The sequence below is a fragment of the Telmatherina bonti genome (assembly GCF_933228915.1).
Source record: "Telmatherina bonti genome assembly, chromosome: 1".
In the NCBI taxonomy this organism is placed as follows: domain Eukaryota; kingdom Metazoa; phylum Chordata; class Actinopteri; order Atheriniformes; family Telmatherinidae; genus Telmatherina; species Telmatherina bonti.
Genome location: NC_136619.1, coordinates 2791308 through 2813498, shown reverse-complemented (window position 1 = coordinate 2813498; position 22191 = coordinate 2791308). Strand labels below are relative to the sequence as shown.

The following is a 22191-nucleotide window of genomic DNA, read 5'->3' as shown; positions in this document are numbered from 1 at the left end:
AGGACACTCAGGATGAAGGACGGCTTGGCAGAAACATTTCTGCTGTTTCTGTCTGGAAGGTCAAAGTGGGGTTTTTTTTTTATTTCTGGTGGTTTTATGGAAACTTTTTACTAAATACCCATAAAAACCACAGAAACATGAAAGATCATCTTGTGTCTCTGATGTCTCTACCGGTCTCTGATGTCTCTACTGGTCTCTGATGTCTCTACTGGTCTCTGGTGTCTCTACTGGTCTCTGGTGTCTCAACTGGTCTCTGGTGTCTCTACTGGTCTCTGATGTCTCTACTGGTCTCTGGTGTCTCTACCGGTTTCTGATGTCTCTACTGGTCTCTGGTGTCTCAACTGGTCTCTGGTGTCTCTACTGGTCTCTGATGTCTCTACTGGTCTCTGGTGTCTCAACTGGTCTCTGGTGTCTCTACCGGTCTCTGATGTCTCTACTGGTCTCTGGTGTCTCAACTGGTCTCTGGTGTCTCAACTGGTCTCTGATGTCTCTACCGGTCTCTGATGTCTCTACTGGTCTCTGGTGTCTCAACTGGTCTCTGGTGTCTCTACCGGTCTCTGATGTCTCTACTGGCCTCTGATGTCTCTACTGGTCTCTGATGTCTCTACCGGTCTCTGATGTCTCTACCGGTCTCTGATGTCTCTACTGGTCTCTGGTGTCTCTACTGGTCTCTGGTGTCTCTACTGTTCTATGATGTCTCTACTGGTCTCTGGTGTCTCTACTGGTCTCTGGTGTCTCAACTGGTCTCTGGTGTCTCTACTGGTCTCTGATGTCTCTACTGGTCTCTGGTGTCTCAACTGGTCTCTGATGTCTCTACTGGTCTCTGATGTCTCTACTGGTCTCTGATGTCTCTACCGGTCTCTGATGTCTCTACCGGTCTCTGATGTCTCTACCGGTCTCTGGTGTCTCTACTGGTCTCTGGTGTCTCTACTGTTCTATGATGTCTCTACCGGTCTCTGATGTCTCTACTGGTCTCTGGTGTCACAACTGGTCTCTGGTGTCTCTACCGGTCTCTGATGTCTCTACTGGTCTCTGGTGTCTCTACTGGTCTCTGGTGTCTCTACTGGTCTCTGATGTCTCTACCTGTCTCTGATGTCTCTACTGGCCTCTGATGTCTCTACCTGTCTCTGATGTCTCTACCTGTCTCTGATGTCTCTACTGTTCTATGATGTCTCTACCTGTCTCTGATGTCTCTACTGTTCTATGATGTCTCTACCGGTAGCTGATGTCTCAACCGGTCTCTGATGTCTCAACTGGTCTCTGGTGTCTCTACTGGTCTCTGATGTCTCTACTGGTCTCTGATGTCTCTACCTGTCTCTGATGTCTCAACTGGTCTCTGATGTCTCTACTGGTCTCTGATGTCTCAACTGGTCTCTGATGTCTCTACTGGTCTCTGATGTCTCTACCTGTCTCTGATGTCTCTACTGGTCTCTGATGTCTCAACTGGTCTCTGATGTCTCTACTGGTCTCTGATGTCTCTACTGGTCTCTGGTGTCTCTACCGGTCTCTACCGGTAGCTGATGTCTCAACCGGTCTCTGATGTCTCAACTGGTCTCTGGTGTCTCTACTGGTCTCTGATGTCTCTACTGGTCTCTGATGTCTCTACCTGTCTCTGATGTCTCAACTGGTCTCTGATGTCTCTACTGGTCTCTGATGTCTCAAATGGTCTCTGATGTCTCTACCGGTCCCTGATGTCTCTACTGGTCTCTGATGTCTCTACTGGTCTCTGATGTCTCTACCGGTCCCTGATGTCTCTACTGGTCTCTGATGTCTCTACTGGTCTCTGATGTCTCTACCGGTCCCTGATGTCTCTACTGGTCTCTGATGTCTCTACTGGTCTCTGATGTCTCTACTGGTCTCTGATGTCTCTACCTGTCTCTGGTGTCTCTACTGGTCTCTGGTGTCTCTACTGGTCTCTGGTGTCTCTACCGGTCTCTGATGTCTCTACTGGTCTCTGATGTCTCTACTGTTCTATGATGTCTCTACCTGTCTCTGATGTCTCTACTGGTCTCTGGTGTCTCTACTGGTCTCTGGTGTCTCTACTGGTCTCTGATGTCTCTACTGGTCTCTGATGTCTCTACCTGTCTCTGATGTCTCTACTGTTCTATGATGTCTCTACTGGTCTCTGATGTCTCAACTGGTCTCTGATGTCTCAACTGGTCTCTGATGTCTCAACTGGTCTCTGGTGTCTCTACTGGTCTCTGATGTCTCTACCTGTCTCTGATGTCTCTACCTGTCTCTGATGTCTCTACTGTTCTATGATGTCTCTACCTGTCTCTGATGTCTCTACTGTTCTATGATGTCTCTACCGGTCTCTGATGTCTCTACTGGTCTCTGATGTCTCAACTGGTCTCTGATGTCTCAACTGGTCTCTGGTGTCTCTACTGGTCTCTGGTGTCTCTACTGGTCTCTGGTGTCCCTACTGGTCTCTGGTGTCTCTACCGGTCTCTACTGGTCTCTGGTGTCTCTACTGGTCTCTGATGTCTCAACCGGTCTCTGATGTCTCTACTGGTCTCTGATGTCTCTACTGGTCTCTGATGTCTCTACCTGTCTCTGATGTCTCTACTGGTCTCTGATGTCTCTACTGGTCTCTGATGTCTCTACTGGTCTCTGGTGTCTCTACTGGTCTCTGGTGTCTCTACCGGTCTCTACTGGTCTCTGGTGTCTCTACCTGTCTCTGATGTCTCTACTGGTCTCTGATGTCTCTACTGGTCTCTGATGTCTCTACCGGTCTCTGATGTCTCTACCGGTCTCTGATGTCTCTACTGGTCTCTGATGTCTCTACTGGTCTCTGATGTCTCTACCGGTCTCTGATGTCTCTACCGGTCTCTGATGTCTCTACTGGTCTCTGATGTCTCTACCTGTCTCTGATGTCTCTACTGTTCTATGATGTCTCTACCTGTCTCTGATGTCTCTACTGTTCTATGATGTCTCTACCGGTCTCTGATGTCTCTACTGGTCTCTGATGTCTCAACTGGTCTCTGATGTCTCAACTGGTCTCTGGTGTCTCTACTGGTCTCTGGTGTCTCTACTGGTCTCTGGTGTCCCTACTGGTCTCTGGTGTCTCTACCGGTCTCTACTGGTCTCTGGTGTCTCTACTGGTCTCTGATGTCTCAACCGGTCTCTGATGTCTCTACTGGTCTCTGATGTCTCTACTGGTCTCTGATGTCTCTACCTGTCTCTGATGTCTCTACTGGTCTCTGATGTCTCTACTGGTCTCTGATGTCTCTACTGGTCTCTGGTGTCTCTACTGGTCTCTGGTGTCTCTACCGGTCTCTACTGGTCTCTGGTGTCTCTACTGGTCTCTGATGTCTCTACTGGTCTCTGATGTCTCTACTGGTCTCTGATGTCTCTACCGGTCTCTGATGTCTCTACCGGTCTCTGATGTCTCTACTGGTCTCTGATGTCTCTACCGGTCTCTGATGTCTCTACCGGTCTCTGATGTCTCTACTGGTCTCTGATGTCTCTACCGGTCTCTGATGTCTCAACCTGTCTCTGATGTGTCTACCTGTCTCTGGTGTCTCTACTGGTCTCTGGTGTCTCTACCTGTCTCTGATGTCTCTACTGGTCTCTGATGTCTCTACCTGTCTCTGATGTCTCTACCTGTCTCTGATGTCTCTACTGGTCTCTGATGTCTCAACTGGTCTCTGATGTCTCAACTGGTCTCTGATGTCTCAACTGGTCTCTGATGTCTCTACTGGTCTCTGGTGTCTCTACTGGTCTCTGATGTCTCTACTGGTCTCTGATGTCTCTACTGTTCTATGATGTCTCTACCTGTCTCTGATGTCTCTACTGTTCTATGATGTCTCTACTGGTCTCTGATGTCTCAACTGGTCTCTGATGTCTCAACTGGTCTCTGATGTCTCAACTGGTCTCTGGTGTCTCTACTGGTCTCTGGTGTCTCTACCGGTCTCTACTGGTCTCTGGTGTCACAACTGGTCTCTGGTGTCTCTACTGGTCTCTGGTGTCTCTACTGGTCTCTGGTGTCTTTACTGGTCTCTGGTGTCTATACCGGTCTCTACTGGTCTCTGGTGTCTCTACTGGTCTCTGGTGTCTCTACTGGTCTCTGATGTCTCTACCGGTCTCTGATGTCTCTACCGGTCTCTGATGTCTCTACTGGTCTCTGATGTCTCTACCGGTCTCTGATGTCTCTACCGGTCTCTGATGTCTCTACTGGTCTCTGATGTCTCTACCGGTCTCTGATGTCTCAACCTGTCTCTGATGTGTCTACCTGTCTCTGGTGTCTCTACTGGTCTCTGGTGTCTCTACCTGTCTCTGATGTCTCTACTGGTCTCTGATGTCTCTACCTGTCTCTGATGTCTCTACCTGTCTCTGATGTCTCTACTGTTCTATGATGTCTCTACTGGTCTCTGATGTCTCAACTGGTCTCTGATGTCTCAACTGGTCTCTGATGTCTCTACTGGTCTCTGGTGTCTCTACTGGTCTCTGATGTCTCTACTGGTCTCTGATGTCTCTACTGTTCTATGATGTCTCTACCTGTCTCTGATGTCTCTACTGTTCTATGATGTCTCTACTGGTCTCTGATGTCTCAACTGGTCTCTGATGTCTCAACTGGTCTCTGATGTCTCAACTGGTCTCTGGTGTCTCTACTGGTCTCTGGTGTCTCTACCGGTCTCTACTGGTCTCTGGTGTCCCTACTGGTCTCTGATGTCTCTACTGGTCTCTGGTGTCTCTACTGGTCTCTGGTGTCTTTACTGGTCTCTGGTGTCTATACCGGTCTCTACTGGTCTCTGGTGTCTCTACTGGTCTCTGATGTCTCTACTGGTCTGATGTCTCTACTGTTCTATGATGTCTCTACTGGTCTCTGATGTCTCTACTGGTCTCTGATGTCTCTACCGGTCTCTGATGTCTCCACCGGTCTCTGATGTCTCTACTGGTCTCTGATGTCTCAACTGGTCTCTGATGTCTCAACCGGTCTCTGATGTCTCAACCCGTCTCTGATGTCTCTACTGGTCTCTGATGTCTCTACTGGTCTCGGATGTCTCTACCTGTCTCTGATGTCTCTACTGGTCTCTGATGTCTCTACTGGTCTCTGGTGTCTCTACCGGTCTCTGATGTATCTACCGGTCTCTACTGGTCTCTGGTGTCTCTACTGGTCTCTGATGTCTCAACTGGTCTCTGATGTCTCAACTGGTCTCTGATGTCTCTACCTGTCTCTGATGTCTCTACTGTTCTATGATGTCTCTACTGGTCTCTGATGTCTCTACTGTTCTATGATGTCTCTACTGGTCTCTGATGTCTCTACCTGTCTCTACTGGTCTCTGGTGTCTCTACTGGTCTCTGGTGTCTCTACTGGTCTCTGGTGTCTCTACCGGTCTCTACTGGTCTCTGGTGTCTCTACTGGTCTCTGATGTCTCTGATGTTCCACCGGTCTCTGATGTCTCCACCGGTCCCTGATGTCTCTACTGGTCTCTGGTGTCTCTACTGGTCTCTGATGTCTCTACCGGTCTCTGATGTCTCTACCGGTCTCTACTGGTCTCTGGTGTCTCTACTGGTCTCTGGTGTCTCTACCGGTCTCTGGTGTCTCTACCGGTCTCTGATTTCTCTACCGGTCTCTGATGTCTCAACTGGTCTCTGATGTCTCTACTGGTCTCTGATGTCTCAACTGGTCTCTGATGTCTCTACTGTTCTATGATGTCTCTACTGGTCTCTGATGTCTCTACCGGTCTCTACTGGTCTCTGGTGTCTCTACTGGTCTCTGATGTCTCTACCGGTCTCTGATGTCTCAACTGGTCTCTGATGTCTCTACTGGTCTCTGATGTCTCTACTGGTCTCTGATGTCTCTACGTGTCTCTACTGGTCTCTGATGTCTCTACCGGTCTCTACTGGTCTCTGGTGTCTCTACTGGTCTCTGGAGTCTCTACCAGTCTCTACTGGTCTCTGGTGTCTCTACTGGTCTCTGATGTCTCTACTGTTCTATGATGTCTCTACCTGTCTCTGATGTCTCTACTGTTCTATGATGTCTCTACTGGTCTCTGATGTCTCAACTGGTCTCTGATGTCTCAACTGGTCTCTGGTGTCTCGACTGGTCTCTGGTGTCTCTACTGGTCTCTGGTGTCTCTACCGGTCTCTACTGGTCTCTGGTGTCCCTACTGGTCTCTGATGTCTCTACTGGTCTCTGATGTCTCTACTGGTCTCTGGTGTCTCTACTGGTCTCTGGTGTCTCTACCGGTCTCTACTGGTCTCTGGTGTCTCTACTGGTCTCTGATGTCTCTACTGGTCTCTGATGTCTCTACCGGTCTCTGATGTCTCTACCGGTCTCTGATGTCTCTACTGGTCTCTGATGTCTCTACTGGTCTCTGATATCTCTACTGTTCTATGATGTCTCTACCTGTCTCTGATGTCTCTACTGTTCTATGATGTCTCTACCGGTCTCTGATGTCTCTACTGGTCTCTGATGTCTCAACTGGTCTCTGATGTCTCAACTGGTCTCTGGTGTCTCTACTGGTCTCTGGTGTCTCTACTGGTCTCTGGTGTCTCTACCGGTCTCTACTGGTCTCTGGAGTCCCTACTGGTCTCTGATGTCTCTACTGGTCTCTGGTGTCTCTACCGGTCTCTACTGGTCTCTGGTGTCCCTACTGGTCTCTGATGTCGCTACTGGTCTCTGATGTCTCTACTGGTCTCTGGTGTCTCTACTGGTCTCTGGTGTCTCTACCGGTCTCTACTGGTCTCTGGTGTCTCTACTGGTCTCTGATGTCTCTACCTGTCTCTGATGTCTCTACTGGTCTCTGATGTCTCTACTGGTCTCTGGTGTCTCTACTGGTCTCTGGTGTCTCTACCGGTCTCTACTGGTCTCTGGTGTCTCTACCTGTCTCTGATGTCTCTACTGGTCTCTGATGTCTCTACTGGTCTCTGATGTCTCTACCGGTCTCTGATGTCTCTACCGGTCTCTGATGTCTCTACTGGTCTCTGATGTCTCTACTGGTCTCTGATGTCTCTACCGGTCTCTGATGTCTCTACCGGTCTCTGATGTCTCTACTGGTCTCTGATGTCTCTACTGGTCTCTGATGTCTCAACCTGTCTCTGATGTGTCTACCTGTCTCTGGTGTCTCTACTGGTCTCTGGTGTCTCTACTGGTCTCTGGTGTCTCTACCTGTCTCTGATGTCTCTACTGGTCTCTGATGTCTCTACCTGTCTCTGATGTCTCTACCTGTCTCTGATGTCTCTACCTGTCTCTGATGTCTCTACTGTTCTATGATGTCTCAACTGGTCTCTGATGTCTCAACTGGTCTCTGATGTCTCAACTGGTCTCTGATGTCTCTACTGGTCTCTGGTGTCTCTACTGGTCTCTGATGTCTCTACTGGTCTCTGATGTCTCTACTGTTCTATGATGTCTCTACCTGTCTCTGATGTCTCTACTGTTCTATGATGTCTCTACTGTTCTATGATGTCTCTACTGGTCTCTGATGTCTCTACCTGTCTCTGATGTCTCTACCGGTCTCTGATGTCTCTACCGGTCTCTGATGTCTCAACCGGTCTCTGATGTCTCTACTGGTCTCTGATGTCTCTACTGGTCTCTGATGTCTCTACCTGTCTCTGATGTCTCTACTGGTCTCTGATGTCTCTACTGGTCTCTGGTGTCTCTACTGGTCTCTGGTGTCTCTACCGGTCTCTACTGGTCTCTGGTGTCTCTACCTGTCTCTGATGTCTCTACTGGTCTCTGATGTCTCTACCGGTCTCTGATGTCTCTACCGGTCTCTGATGTCTCTACCGGTCTCTGATGTCTCTACTGGTCTCTGATGTCTCAACCTGTCTCTGATGTGTCTACCTGTCTCTGGTGTCTCTACTGGTCTCTGGTGTCTCTACCTGTCTCTGATGTCTCTACCTGTCTCTGATGTCTCTACTGTTCTATGATGTCTCTACTGGTCTCTGATGTCTCAACTGGTCTCTGATGTCTCTACTGGTCTCTGATGTCTCTACCTGTCTCTGATGTCTCTACTGTTCTATGATGTCTCTACCTGTCTCTGATGTCTCTACTGTTCTATGATGTCTCTACCGGTCTCTGATGTCTCTACTGGTCTCTGATGTCTCAACTGGTCTCTGATGTCTCAACTGGTCTCTGGTGTCTCTACTGGTCTCTGGTGTCTCTACTGGTCTCTGGTGTCTCTACCGGTCTCTACTGGTCTCTGGTGTCCCTACTGGTCTCTGATGTCTCTACTGGTCTCTCGTGTCTCTACTGGTCTCTGGTGTCTCTACTGGTCTCTGATGTCTCTACCTGTCTCTGATGTCTCTACTGGTCTCTGATGTCTCTACTGGTCTCTGGTGTCTCTACTGGTCTCTGGTGTCTCTACCGGTCTCTACTGGTCTCTGGTGTCTCTACTGGTCTCTGATGTCTCTACTGGTCTCTGATGTCTCTACTGGTCTCTGGTGTCTCTACTGGTCTCTGGTGTCTCTACCTGTCTCTGGTGTCTCTACCTGTCTCTGATGTCTCTACTGGTCTCTGATGTCTCAACTGGTCTCTGATGTCTCAACTGGTCTCTGATGTCTCTACTGTTCTATGATGTCTCTACCTGTCTCTGATGTCTCTACTGTTCTATGATGTCTCTACCGGTCTCTGATGTCTCAACTGGTCTCTGATGTCTCAACTGGTCTCTGATGTCTCAACTGGTCTCTGGTGTCTCTACTGGTCTCTGATGTCTCAACCTGTCTCTGATGTGTCTACCTGTCTCTGGTGTCTCTACTGGTCTCTGATGTCTCAACCTGTCTCTGATGTGTCTACCTGTCTCTGGTGTCTCTACTGGTCTCTGGTGTCTCTACCTGTCTCTGATGTCTCTACTGGTCTCTGATTTCTCTACCTGTCTCTGATGTCTCTACCTGTCTCTGATGTCTCTACTGTTCTATGATGTCTCTACTGGTCTCTGATGTCTCAACTGGTCTCTGATGTCTCTACTGGTCTCTGATGTCTCTACCTGTCTCTGATGTCTCTACTGTTCTATGATGTCTCTACCTGTCTCTGATGTCTCTACTGTTCTATGATGTCTCTACCGGTCTCTGATGTCTCTACTGGTCTCTGATGTCTCAACTGGTCTCTGATGTCTCAACTGGTCTCTGGTGTCTCTACTGGTCTCTGGTGTCTCTACTGGTCTCTGGTGTCTCTACCGGTCTCTGGTGTCCCTACTGGTCTCTGATGTCTCTACTGGTCTCTGATGTCTCTACTGGTCTCTGGTGTCTCTACTGGTCTCTGGTGTCTCTACCGGTCTCTACTGGTCTCTGGTGTCTCTACTGGTCTCTGATGTCTCTGGTGTCTCTACTGGTCTCTGATGTCTCTACCTGTCTCTGATGTCTCTACTGGTCTCTGATGTCTCTACTGGTCTCTGGTGTCTCTACTGGTCTCTGGTGTCTCTACCGGTCTCTACTGGTCTCTGGTGTCTCTACCTGTCTCTGATGTCTCTACTGGTCTCTGGTGTCTCTACTGGTCTCTGGTGTCTCTACCGGTCTCTACTGGTCTCTGGTGTCTCTACCGGTCTCTGGTGTCTCTACCGGTCTCTGATTTCTCTACCGGTCTCTGATGTCTCAACTGGTCTCTGATGTCTCTACTGGTCTCTGATGTCTCAACTGGTCTCTGATGTCTCTACTGTTCTATGATGTCTCTACTGGTCTCTGATGTCTCTACCGGTCTCTACTGGTCTCTGGTGTCTCTACTGGTCTCTGATGTCTCTACCGGTCTCTGATGTCTCAACTGGTCTCTGATGTCTCTACTGGTCTCTGATGTCTCTACTGGTCTCTGATGTCTCTACGTGTCTCTACTGGTCTCTGATGTCTCTACCGGTCTCTACTGGTCTCTGGAGTCTCTACCAGTCTCTACTGGTCTCTGGTGTCTCTACTGGTCTCTGATGTCTCTACTGTTCTATGATGTCTCTACCTGTCTCTGATGTCTCTACTGTTCTATGATGTCTCTACTGGTCTCTGATGTCTCAACTGGTCTCTGATGTCTCAACTGGTCTCTGGTGTCTCGACTGGTCTCTGGTGTCTCTACTGGTCTCTGGTGTCTCTACCGGTCTCTACTGGTCTCTGGTGTCCCTACTGGTCTCTGATGTCTCTACTGGTCTCTGATGTCTCTACTGGTCTCTGGTGTCTCTACTGGTCTCTGGTGTCTCTACCGGTCTCTACTGGTCTCTGGTGTCTCTACTGGTCTCTGATGTCTCTACTGGTCTCTGATGTCTCTACTGGTCTCTGATGTCTCTACCGGTCTCTGATGTCTCTACCGGTCTCTGATGTCTCTACTGGTCTCTGATGTCTCTACTGGTCTCTGATATCTCTACTGTTCTATGATGTCTCTACCTGTCTCTGATGTCTCTACTGTTCTATGATGTCTCTACCGGTCTCTGATGTCTCTACTGGTCTCTGATGTCTCAACTGGTCTCTGATGTCTCAACTGGTCTCTGGTGTCTCTACTGGTCTCTGGTGTCTCTACTGGTCTCTGGTGTCTCTACTGGTCTCTGGTGTCTCTACCGGTCTCTACTGGTCTCTGGTGTCCCTACTGGTCTCTGATGTCGCTACTGGTCTCTGATGTCTCTACTGGTCTCTGGTGTCTCTACTGGTCTCTGGTGTCTCTACCGGTCTCTACTGGTCTCTGGTGTCTCTACTGGTCTCTGATGTCTCTACCTGTCTCTGATGTCTCTACTGGTCTCTGATGTCTCTACTGGTCTCTGGTGTCTCTACTGGTCTCTGGTGTCTCTACCGGTCTCTACTGGTCTCTGGTGTCTCTACCTGTCTCTGATGTCTCTACTGGTCTCTGATGTCTCTACTGGTCTCTGATGTCTCTACCGGTCTCTGATGTCTCTACCGGTCTCTGATGTCTCTACTGGTCTCTGATGTCTCTACTGGTCTCTGATGTCTCTACCGGTCTCTGATGTCTCTACCGGTCTCTGATGTCTCTACTGGTCTCTGATGTCTCTACTGGTCTCTGATGTCTCAACCTGTCTCTGATGTGTCTACCTGTCTCTGGTGTCTCTACTGGTCTCTGGTGTCTCTACTGGTCTCTGGTGTCTCTACCTGTCTCTGATGTCTCTACTGGTCTCTGATGTCTCTACCTGTCTCTGATGTCTCTACCTGTCTCTGATGTCTCTACCTGTCTCTGATGTCTCTACTGTTCTATGATGTCTCTACTGGTCTCTGATGTCTCAACTGGTCTCTGATGTCTCAACTGGTCTCTGATGTCTCTACTGGTCTCTGGTGTCTCTACTGGTCTCTGATGTCTCTACTGGTCTCTGATGTCTCTACTGTTCTATGATGTCTCTACCTGTCTCTGATGTCTCTACTGTTCTATGATGTCTCTACTGTTCTATGATGTCTCTACTGGTCTCTGATGTCTCTACCTGTCTCTGATGTCTCTACCGGTCTCTGATGTCTCTACCGGTCTCTGATGTCTCAACCGGTCTCTGATGTCTCTACTGGTCTCTGATGTCTCTACTGGTCTCTGATGTCTCTACCTGTCTCTGATGTCTCTACTGGTCTCTGATGTCTCTACTGGTCTCTGGTGTCTCTACTGGTCTCTGGTGTCTCTACCGGTCTCTACTGGTCTCTGGTGTCTCTACCTGTCTCTGATGTCTCTACTGGTCTCTGATGTCTCTACCGGTCTCTGATGTCTCTACCGGTCTCTGATGTCTCTACCGGTCTCTGATGTCTCTACTGGTCTCTGATGTCTCAACCTGTCTCTGATGTGTCTACCTGTCTCTGGTGTCTCTACTGGTCTCTGGTGTCTCTACCTGTCTCTGATGTCTCTACCTGTCTCTGATGTCTCTACTGTTCTATGATGTCTCTACTGGTCTCTGATGTCTCAACTGGTCTCTGATGTCTCTACTGGTCTCTGATGTCTCTACCTGTCTCTGATGTCTCTACTGTTCTATGATGTCTCTACCTGTCTCTGATGTCTCTACTGTTCTATGATGTCTCTACCGGTCTCTGATGTCTCTACTGGTCTCTGATGTCTCAACTGGTCTCTGATGTCTCAACTGGTCTCTGGTGTCTCTACTGGTCTCTGGTGTCTCTACTGGTCTCTGGTGTCTCTACCGGTCTCTACTGGTCTCTGGTGTCCCTACTGGTCTCTGATGTCTCTACTGGTCTCTCGTGTCTCTACTGGTCTCTGGTGTCTCTACTGGTCTCTGATGTCTCTACCTGTCTCTGATGTCTCTACTGGTCTCTGATGTCTCTACTGGTCTCTGGTGTCTCTACTGGTCTCTGGTGTCTCTACCGGTCTCTACTGGTCTCTGGTGTCTCTACTGGTCTCTGATGTCTCTACTGGTCTCTGATGTCTCTACTGGTCTCTGGTGTCTCTACTGGTCTCTGGTGTCTCTACCTGTCTCTGGTGTCTCTACCTGTCTCTGATGTCTCTACTGGTCTCTGATGTCTCAACTGGTCTCTGATGTCTCAACTGGTCTCTGATGTCTCTACTGTTCTATGATGTCTCTACCTGTCTCTGATGTCTCTACTGTTCTATGATGTCTCTACCGGTCTCTGATGTCTCAACTGGTCTCTGATGTCTCAACTGGTCTCTGATGTCTCAACTGGTCTCTGGTGTCTCTACTGGTCTCTGATGTCTCAACCTGTCTCTGATGTGTCTACCTGTCTCTGGTGTCTCTACTGGTCTCTGATGTGTCTACCTGTCTCTGATGTGTCTACCTGTCTCTGGTGTCTCTACTGGTCTCTGGTGTCTCTACCTGTCTCTGATGTCTCTACTGGTCTCTGATTTCTCTACCTGTCTCTGATGTCTCTACCTGTCTCTGATGTCTCTACTGTTCTATGATGTCTCTACTGGTCTCTGATGTCTCAACTGGTCTCTGATGTCTCTACTGGTCTCTGATGTCTCTACCTGTCTCTGATGTCTCTACTGTTCTATGATGTCTCTACCTGTCTCTGATGTCTCTACTGTTCTATGATGTCTCTACCGGTCTCTGATGTCTCTACTGGTCTCTGATGTCTCAACTGGTCTCTGATGTCTCAACTGGTCTCTGGTGTCTCTACTGGTCTCTGGTGTCTCTACTGGTCTCTGGTGTCTCTACCGGTCTCTGGTGTCCCTACTGGTCTCTGATGTCTCTACTGGTCTCTGATGTCTCTACTGGTCTCTGGTGTCTCTACTGGTCTCTGGTGTCTCTACCGGTCTCTACTGGTCTCTGGTGTCTCTACTGGTCTCTGATGTCTCTGGTGTCTCTACTGGTCTCTGATGTCTCTACCTGTCTCTGATGTCTCTACTGGTCTCTGATGTCTCTACTGGTCTCTGGTGTCTCTACTGGTCTCTGGTGTCTCTACCGGTCTCTACTGGTCTCTGGTGTCTCTACCTGTCTCTGATGTCTCTACTGGTCTCTGGTGTCTCTACTGGTCTCTGGTGTCTCTACCGGTCTCTACTGGTCTCTGGTGTCTCTACTGGTCTCTGATGTCTCTACCTGTCTCTGATGTCTCTACTGGTCTCTGGTGTCTTTACCGGTCTCTACTGGTCTCTGGTGTCTCTACTGGTCTCTGGTGTCTCTACTGGTCTGATGTCTCTACTGTTCTATGATGTCTCTACTGTTCTATGATGTCTATACTGGTCTCTGATGTCTCTACCGGTCTCTGATGTCTCTACTGGTCTCTGATGTCTCAACTGGTCTCTGGTGTCTCTACTGGTCTCTGGTGTCTCTACTGGTCTCTGGTGTCTCTACCGGTCTCTACTGGTCTCTGGTGTCCCTACTGGTCTCTGATGTCTCTACTGGTCTCTGATGTCTCTACTGGTCTCTGGTGTCTCTACTGGTCTCTGGTGTCTCCACCGGTCTCTACTGGTCTCTGGTGTCTCTACTGGTCTGATGTCTCTACTGTTCTATGATGTCTCTACTGGTCTCTGATGTCTCTACCGGTCTGTGATGTCTCTACCGGTCTCTGATGTCTCTACCGGTCTCTGATGTCTCAACCGGTCTCTGATGTCTCTACTGGTCTCTGATGTCTCTACTGGTCTCTGATGTCTCTACCTGTCTCTGATGTCTCTACTGGTCTCTGATGTCTCTACTGGTCTCTGGTGTCTCTACTGGTCTCTGGTGTCTCTACCGGTCTCTACTGGTCTCTGGTGTCTCTACCTGTCTCTGATGTCTCTACTGGTCTCTGATGTCTCTACTGGTCTCTGATGTCTCTACCGGTCTCTGATGTCTCTACTGGTCTCTGATGTCTCTACCGGTCTCTGATGTCTCTACCGGTCTCTGATGTCTCTACTGGTCTCTGATGTCTCAACCTGTCTCTGATGTGTCTACCTGTCTCTGGTGTCTCTACTGGTCTCTGGTGTCTCTACTGGTCTCTGATGTCTCTACCTGTCTCTGATGTCTCTACTGGTCTCTGATGTCTCTACCTGTCTCTGATGTCTCTACCTGTCTCTGATGTCTCTACTGTTCTATGATGTCTCTACTGGTCTCTGATGTCTCAACCGGTCTCTGATGTCTCTACTGGTCTCTGATGTCTCTACCGGTCTCTGATGTCTCTACCTGTCTCTGATGTCTCTACTGTTCTCTGATGTCTCTACTGGTCTCTGATGTCTCTACCGGTCTCTACTGGTCTCTGGTGTCTCTACTGGTCTCTGATGTCTCTACTGGTCTCTGGTGTCTCTACTGTTCTATGATGTCTCTACCGGTCTCTACTGGTCTCTGGTGTCTCTACTGTTCTATGATGTCTCTACCTGTCTCTGATGTCTCTACCTGTCTCTGATGTCTCTACTGGTCTCTGATGTCTCTACTGGTCTCTGATGTCTCTACCGGTCTCTACTGGTCTCTGGTGTCTCTACTGGTCTCTGATGTCTCTACTGGTCTCTGATGTCTCTGATGTTCCACCGGTCTCTGATGTCTCTACTGGTCTCTGGTGTCTCTACTGGTCTCTGATGTCTCTACTGGTCTCTGATGTCTCTACCGGTCTCTACTGGTCTCTGATGTCTCTACCGGTCTCTACTGGTCTCTGGTGTCTCTACTGGTCTCTGGAGTCTCTACCAGTCTCTACTGGTCTCTGGTGTCTCTACTGGTCTCTGATGTCTCTACTGGTCTCTGATGTCTCTACTGGTCTCTGGAGTCTCTACCAGTCTCTACTGGTCTCTGGTGTCTCTACTGGTCTCTGATGTCCCTACTGGTCTCTGATGTCTCTACCGGTCTCTGATGTCTCAACCGGTCTCTGATGTCTCTACTGGTCTCTGATGTCTCTACCTGTCTCTGATGTCTCTACTGTTCTCTGATGTCTCTACTGGTCTCTGATGTCTCTACCGGTCTCTACTGGTCTCTGGTGTCTCTACTGGTCTCTGATGTCTCTACTGGTCTCTGGTGTCTCTACTGTTCTATGATGTCTCTACCGGTCTCTACTGGTCTCTGGTGTCTCTACTGGTCTCTGATGTCTCTACTGTTCTATGATGTCTCTACCTGTCTCTGATGTCTCTACCTGTCTCTGATGTCTCTACTGGTCTCTGGTGTCTTTACCGGTCTCTACTGGTCTCTGGTGTCTCTACTGGTCTCTGGTGTCTCTACTGGTCTGATGTCTCTACTGTTCTATGATGTCTCTACTGTTCTATGATGTCTATACTGGTCTCTGATGTCTCTACCGGTCTCTGATGTGTCTACTGGTCTCTGATGTCTCTACCGGTCTCTGATGTCTCTACTGGTCTCTGATGTCTCTACTGGTCTCTGATGTCTCTACCTGTCTCTGATGTCTCTACTGGTCTCTGGTGTCTCTACTGGTCTCTGGTGTCTCTACCGGTCTCTACTGGTCTCTGGTGTCTCTACTGGTCTCTGATGTCTCTACTGGTCTCTGATGTCTCTACCGGTCTCTGATGTCTCTACCGGTCTCTGATGTCTCTACTGGTCTCTGATGTCTCTACTGGTCTCTGATGTCTCTACTGGTCTCTGATGTCTCTACTGGTCTCTGGTGTCTCTACTGGTCTCTGGTGTCTCTACCGGTCTCTACTGGTCTCTGGTGTCTCTACTGGTCTCTGATGTCTCTACTGGTCTCTGATGTCTCTACCGGTCTCTGATGTCTCTACCGGTCTCTGATGTCTCTACTGGTCTCTGATGTCTCTACCGGTCTCTGATGTCTCTACCGGTCTCTGATGTCTCTACTGGTCTCTGATGTCTCTACTGGTCTCTGATGTCTCAACCTGTCTCTGATGTGTCTACCTGTCTCTGGTGTCTCTACTGGTCTCTGGTGTCTCTACTGGTCTCTGGTGTCTCTACCTGTCTCTGATGTCTCTACTGGTCTCTGATGTCTCTACCTGTCTCTGATGTCTCTACCTGTCTCTGATGTCTCTACTGTTCTATGATGTCTCTACTGGTCTCTGATGTCTCAACTGGTCTCTGATGTCTCAACTGGTCTCTGGTGTCTCTACTGGTCTCTGGTGTCTCTACTGGTCTCTGATGTCTCTACTGGTCTCTGATGTCTCAACTGGTCTCTGATGTCTCAACTGGTCTCTGGTGTCTCTACTGGTCTCTGGTGTCTCTACTGGTCTCTGGTGTCTCTACCGGTCTCTACTGGTCTCTGGTGTCCCTACTGGTCTCTGATGTCTCTACTGGTCTCTGATGTCTCTACTGGTCTCTGGTGTCTCTACTGGTCTCTGGTGTCTCTACCGGTCTTTACTGGTCTCTGGTGTCTCTACTGGTCTCTGATGTCTCTACTGGTCTGATGTCTCTACTGTTCTATGATGTCTCTACTGGTCTCTGATGTCTCTACCTGTCTCTGATGTCTCTACTGGTCTCTGATGTCTCTACCGGTCTCTGATGTCTCTACCGGTCTCTGATGTCTCAACTGGTCTCTGATGTCTCTACCGGTCTCTGATGTCTCAACCGGTCTCTGATGTCTCTACTGGTCTCTGATGTCTCTACTGGTCTCTGATGTCTCTACCTGTCTCTGATGTCTCTACTGGTCTCTGATGTCTCTACTGGTCTCTGGTGTCTCTACCGGTCTCTGATGTCTCTACCGGTCTCTACTGGTCTCTGGTGTCTCTACTGGTCTCTGATGTCTCAACTGGTCTCTGATGTCTCAACTGGTCTCTGATGTCTCTACCTGTCTCTGATGTCTCTACTGTTCTATGATGTCTCTACTGGTCTCTGATGTCTCTACTGTTCTATGATGTCTCTACTGGTCTCTGATGTCTCTACCTGTCTCTACTGGTATCTGGTGTCTCTACTGGTCTCTGATGTCTCTACTGGTCTCTGGTGTCTCTACTGGTCTCTGATGTCTCTACTGGTCTCTGATGTCTCTACCTGTCTCTGATGTCTCTACTGTTCTATGATGTCTCTACCTGTCTCTGATGTCTCTACTGTTCTATGATGTCTCTACCTGTCACTGATGTCTCTACTGTTCTATGATGTCTCTACCGGTCTCTGATGTCTCTACTGGTCTGATGTCTCTACTGTTCTATGATGTCTCTACTGTTCTATGATGTCTCTACTGGTCTCTGATGTCTCTACCGGTCTGTGATGTCTCTACCGGTCTCTGATGTCTCTACCGGTCTCTGATGTCTCAACCGGTCTCTGATGTCTCTACTGGTCTCTGATGTCTCTACTGGTCTCTGATGTCTCTACCTGTCTCTGAGATCTCTACTGGTCTCTGATGTCTCTACTGGTCTCTGGTGTCTCTACTGGTCTCTGGTGTCTCTACCGGTCTCTACTGGTCTCTGGTGTCTCTACCTGTCTCTGATGTCTCTACTGGTCTCTGATGTCTCTACTGGTCTCTGATGTCTCTACCGGTCTCTGATGTCTCTACTGGTCTCTGATGTCTCTACCGGTCTCTGATGTCTCTACCGGTCTCTGATGTCTCTACTGGTCTCTGATGTCTCTACTGGTCTCTGATGTCTCAACCTGTCTCTGATGTGTCTACCTGTCTCTGGTGTCTCTACTGGTCTCTGGTGTCTCTACTGGTCTCTGATGTCTCTACCTGTCTCTGATGTCTCTACTGGTCTCTGATGTCTCTACCTGTCTCTGATGTCTCTACCTGTCTCTGATGTCTCTACTGTTCTATGATGTCTCTACTGGTCTCTGATGTCTCAACTGGTCTCTGATTTCTCAACTGGTCTCTGATGTCTCTACTGGTCTCTGGTGTCTCTACTGGTCTCTGATGTCTCTACTGGTCTCTGGTGTCTCTATCTGTCTCTGATGTCTCTACTGGTCTCTGATGTCTCTACCTGTCTCTGATGTCTCTACTGTTCTATGATGTCTCTACTGGTCTCTGATGTCTCAACTGGTCTCTGATGTCTCAACTGGTCTCTGATGTCTCTACTGGTCTCTGGTGTCTCTACTGGTCTCTGATGTCTCTACTGGTCTCTGATGTCTCTACTGTTCTATGATGTCTCTACCTGTCTCTGATGTCTCTACTGTTCTATGATGTCTCTACCGGTCTCTGATGTCTCAACTGGCCTCTGATGTCTCAACTGGTCTCTGATGTCTCAACTGGTCTCTGGTGTCTCTACTGGTCTCTGGTGTCTCTACTGGTCTCTGGTGTCTCTACCGGTCTCTACTGGTCTCTGGTGTCCCTACTGGTCTCTGATGTCTCTACTGGTCTCTGATGTCTCTACTGGTCTCTGGTGTCTCTACTGGTCTCTGGTGTCTCTACTGGTCTCTGGTGTCTCTACCGGTCTCTACTGGTCTCTGGTGTCTCTACTGGTCTCTGGTGTCTCTACTGGTCTCTGATGTCTCTACTGTTCTATGATGTCTCTACTGGTCTCTACTGGTCTCTGATGTCTCTACTGGTCTCTGATGTCTCCACCGGTCTCTGATGTCTCTACTGGTCTCTGGTGTCTCTACTGGTCTCTGATGTCTCTACCGGTCTCTGATGTCTCTACCGGTCTCTACTGGTCTCTGGTGTCTCTACTGGTCTCTGGTGTCTCAACTGGTCTCTGATGTCTCTACTGGTCTCTGATGTCTCAACTGGTCTCTGATGTCTCTACTGTTCTAAGATGTCTCTACTGGTCTCTGGTGTCCCTACTGGTCTCTGATGTCTCTACTGGTCTCTGATGTCTCTACTGGTCTCTGGTGTCTCTACTGGTCTCTGGTGTCTCTACTGGTCTCTGGTGTCTCTACCGGTCTCTACTGGTCTCTGGTGTCTCTACTGGTCTCTGGTGTCTCTACTGGTCTCTGATGTCTCTACTGTTCTATGATGTCTCTACTGGTCTCTACTGGTCTCTGATGTCTCTACTGGTCTCTGATGTCTCCACCGGTCTCTGATGTCTCTACTGGTCTCTGGTGTCTCTACTGGTCTCTGATGTCTCTACCGGTCTCTGATGTCTCTACCGGTCTCTACTGGTCTCTGGTGTCTCTACTGGTCTCTGGTGTCTCAACTGGTCTCTGATGTCTCTACTGGTCTCTGATGTCTCAACTGGTCTCTGATGTCTCTACTGTTCTAAGATGTCTCTACTGGTCTCTGATGTCTCTACCGGTCTCTACTGGTCTTTGGTGTCTCTACTGGTCTCTGATGTCTCTACCGGTCTCTACTGGTCTTTGGTGTCTCTACTGGTCTCTGATGTCTCTACCGGTCTCTGATGTCTCAACTGGTCTCTGATGTCTCTACTGGTCTCTGATGTCTCTACTGGTCTCTGATGTCTCTACCGGTCTCTACTGGTCTCTGGTGTCTCTACTGGTCTCTGGAGTCTCTACCAGTCTCTACTGGTCTCTGGTGTCTCTACTGGTCTCTGATGTCTCTACTGTTCTATGATGTCTCTACCTGTCTCTGATGTCTCTACTGTTCTATGATGTCTCTACTGGTCTCTGATGTCTCAAATGGTCTCTGATGTCTCAACTGGTCTCTGATGTCTCAACTGGTCTCTGATGTCTCTACTGGTCTCTGGTGTCTCTACTGGTCTCTGATGTCTCTACTGGTCTCTGATGTCTCTACTGTTCTATGATGTCTCTACCTGTCTCTGATGTCTCTACTGTTCTATGATGTCTCTACCGGTCTCTGATGTCTCAACTGGCCTCTGATGTCTCAACTGGTCTCTGATGTCTCAACTGGTCTCTGGTGTCTCTACTGGTCTCTGGTGTCTCTACTGGTCTCTGGTGTCTCTACCGGTCTCTACTGGTCTCTGGTGTCCCTACTGGTCTCTGATGTCTCTACTGGTCTCTGATGTCTCTACTGGTCTCTGGTGTCTCTACTGGTCTCTGGTGTCTCTACTGGTCTCTGGTGTCTCTACCGGTCTCTACTGGTCTCTGGTGTCTCTACTGGTCTCTGGTGTCTCTACTGGTCTCTGATGTCTCTACTGTTCTATGATGTCTCTACTGGTCTCTACTGGTCTCTGATGTCTCTACTGGTCTCTGATGTCTCCACCGGTCTCTGATGTCTCTACTGGTCTCTGGTGTCTCTACTGGTCTCTGATGTCTCTACCGGTCTCTGATGTCTCTACCGGTCTCTACTGGTCTCTGGTGTCTCTACTGGTCTCTGGTGTCTCAACTGGTCTCTGATGTCTCTACTGGTCTCTGATGTCTCAACTGGTCTCTGATGTCTCTACTGTTCTATGATGTCTCTACTGGTCTCTGATGTCTCTACCGGTCTCTACTGGTCTTTGGTGTCTCTACTGGTCTCTGATGTCTCTACCGGTCTCTACTGGTCTTTGGTGTCTCTACTGGTCTCTGATGTCTCTACCGGTCTCTGATGTCTCAACTGGTCTCTGATGTCTCTACTGGTCTCTGATGTCTCTACTGGTCTCTGATGTCTCTACCGGTCTCTACTGGTCTCTGATGTCTCTACCGGTCTCTGATGTCTCTACCGGTCTCTGATGTCTCTACTGGTCTCTGATGTCTCTACTGGTCTCTGATGTCTCTACCTGTCTCTGATGTCTCTACTGGTCTTTGATGTCTCTACTGGTCTCTGGTGTCTCTACTGGTCTCTGGAGTCTCTACCAGTCTCTACTGGTCTCTGGTGTCTCTACTGGTCTCTGATGTCTCTACTGTTCTATGATGTCTCTACCTGTCTCTGATGTCTCTACTGTTCTATGATGTCTCTACTGGTCTCTGATGTCTCAAATGGTCTCTGATGTCTCAACTGGTCTCTGATGTCTCAACTGGTCTCTGATGTCTCTACTGGTCTCTGGTGTCTCTACTGGTCTCTGATGTCTCTACTGGTCTCTGATGTCTCTACTGTTCTATGATGTCTCTACCTGTCTCTGATGTCTCTACTGTTCTATGATGTCTCTACCGGTCTCTGATGTCTCAACTGGCCTCTGATGTCTCAACTGGTCTCTGATGTCTCAACTGGTCTCTGGTGTCTCTACTGGTCTCTGGTGTCTCTACTGGTCTCTGGTGTCTCTACCGGTCTCTACTGGTCTCTGGTGTCCCTACTGGTCTCTGATGTCTCTACTGGTCTCTGATGTCTCTACTGGTCTCTGGTGTCTCTACTGGTCTCTGGTGTCTCTACTGGTCTCTGGTGTCTCTACCGGTCTCTACTGGTCTCTGGTGTCTCTACTGGTCTCTGGTGTCTCTACTGGTCTCTGATGTCTCTACTGTTCTATGATGTCTCTACTGGTCTCTACTGGTCTCTGATGTCTCTACTGGTCTCTGATGTCTCCACCGGTCTCTGATGTCTCTACTGGTCTCTGGTGTCTCTACTGGTCTCTGATGTCTCTACCGGTCTCTGATGTCTCTACCGGTCTCTACTGGTCTCTGGTGTCTCTACTGGTCTCTGGTGTCTCAACTGGTCTCTGATGTCTCTACTGGTCTCTGATGTCTCAACTGGTCTCTGATGTCTCTACTGTTCTATGATGTCTCTACTGGTCTCTGATGTCTCTACCGGTCTCTACTGGTCTTTGGTGTCTCTACTGGTCTCTGATGTCTCTACCGGTCTCTACTGGTCTTTGGTGTCTCTACTGGTCTCTGATGTCTCTACCGGTCTCTGATGTCTCAACTGGTCTCTGATGTCTCTACTGGTCTCTGATGTCTCTACTGGTCTCTGATGTCTCTACCGGTCTCTACTGGTCTCTGATGTCTCTACCGGTCTCTGATGTCTCTACCGGTCTCTGATGTCTCTACTGGTCTCTGATGTCTCTACTGGTCTCTGATGTCTCTACCTGTCTCTGATGTCTCTACTGGTCTTTGATGTCTCTACTGGTCTCTGGTGTCTCTACTGGTCTCTGGTGTCTCTACCGGTCTTTACTGGTCTCTGGTGTCTCTACTGGTCTCTGATGTCTCTACTGGTCTGATGTCTCTACTGTTCTATGATGTCTCTACTGGTCTCTGATGTCTCTACATGTCTCTG

At 49.1% G+C, this 22191-nt stretch overlaps 1 protein-coding gene across 3 annotated transcripts in view; it reads right to left on the bottom strand.

The window, feature by feature from the left end:
• lrrk1 (leucine-rich repeat kinase 1) overlaps positions 1–22191 on the bottom strand; it is a 331059-nt gene that overhangs the window by 84539 nt on the left and 224329 nt on the right. The gene's annotated exons all lie outside the window — the stretch shown is intronic.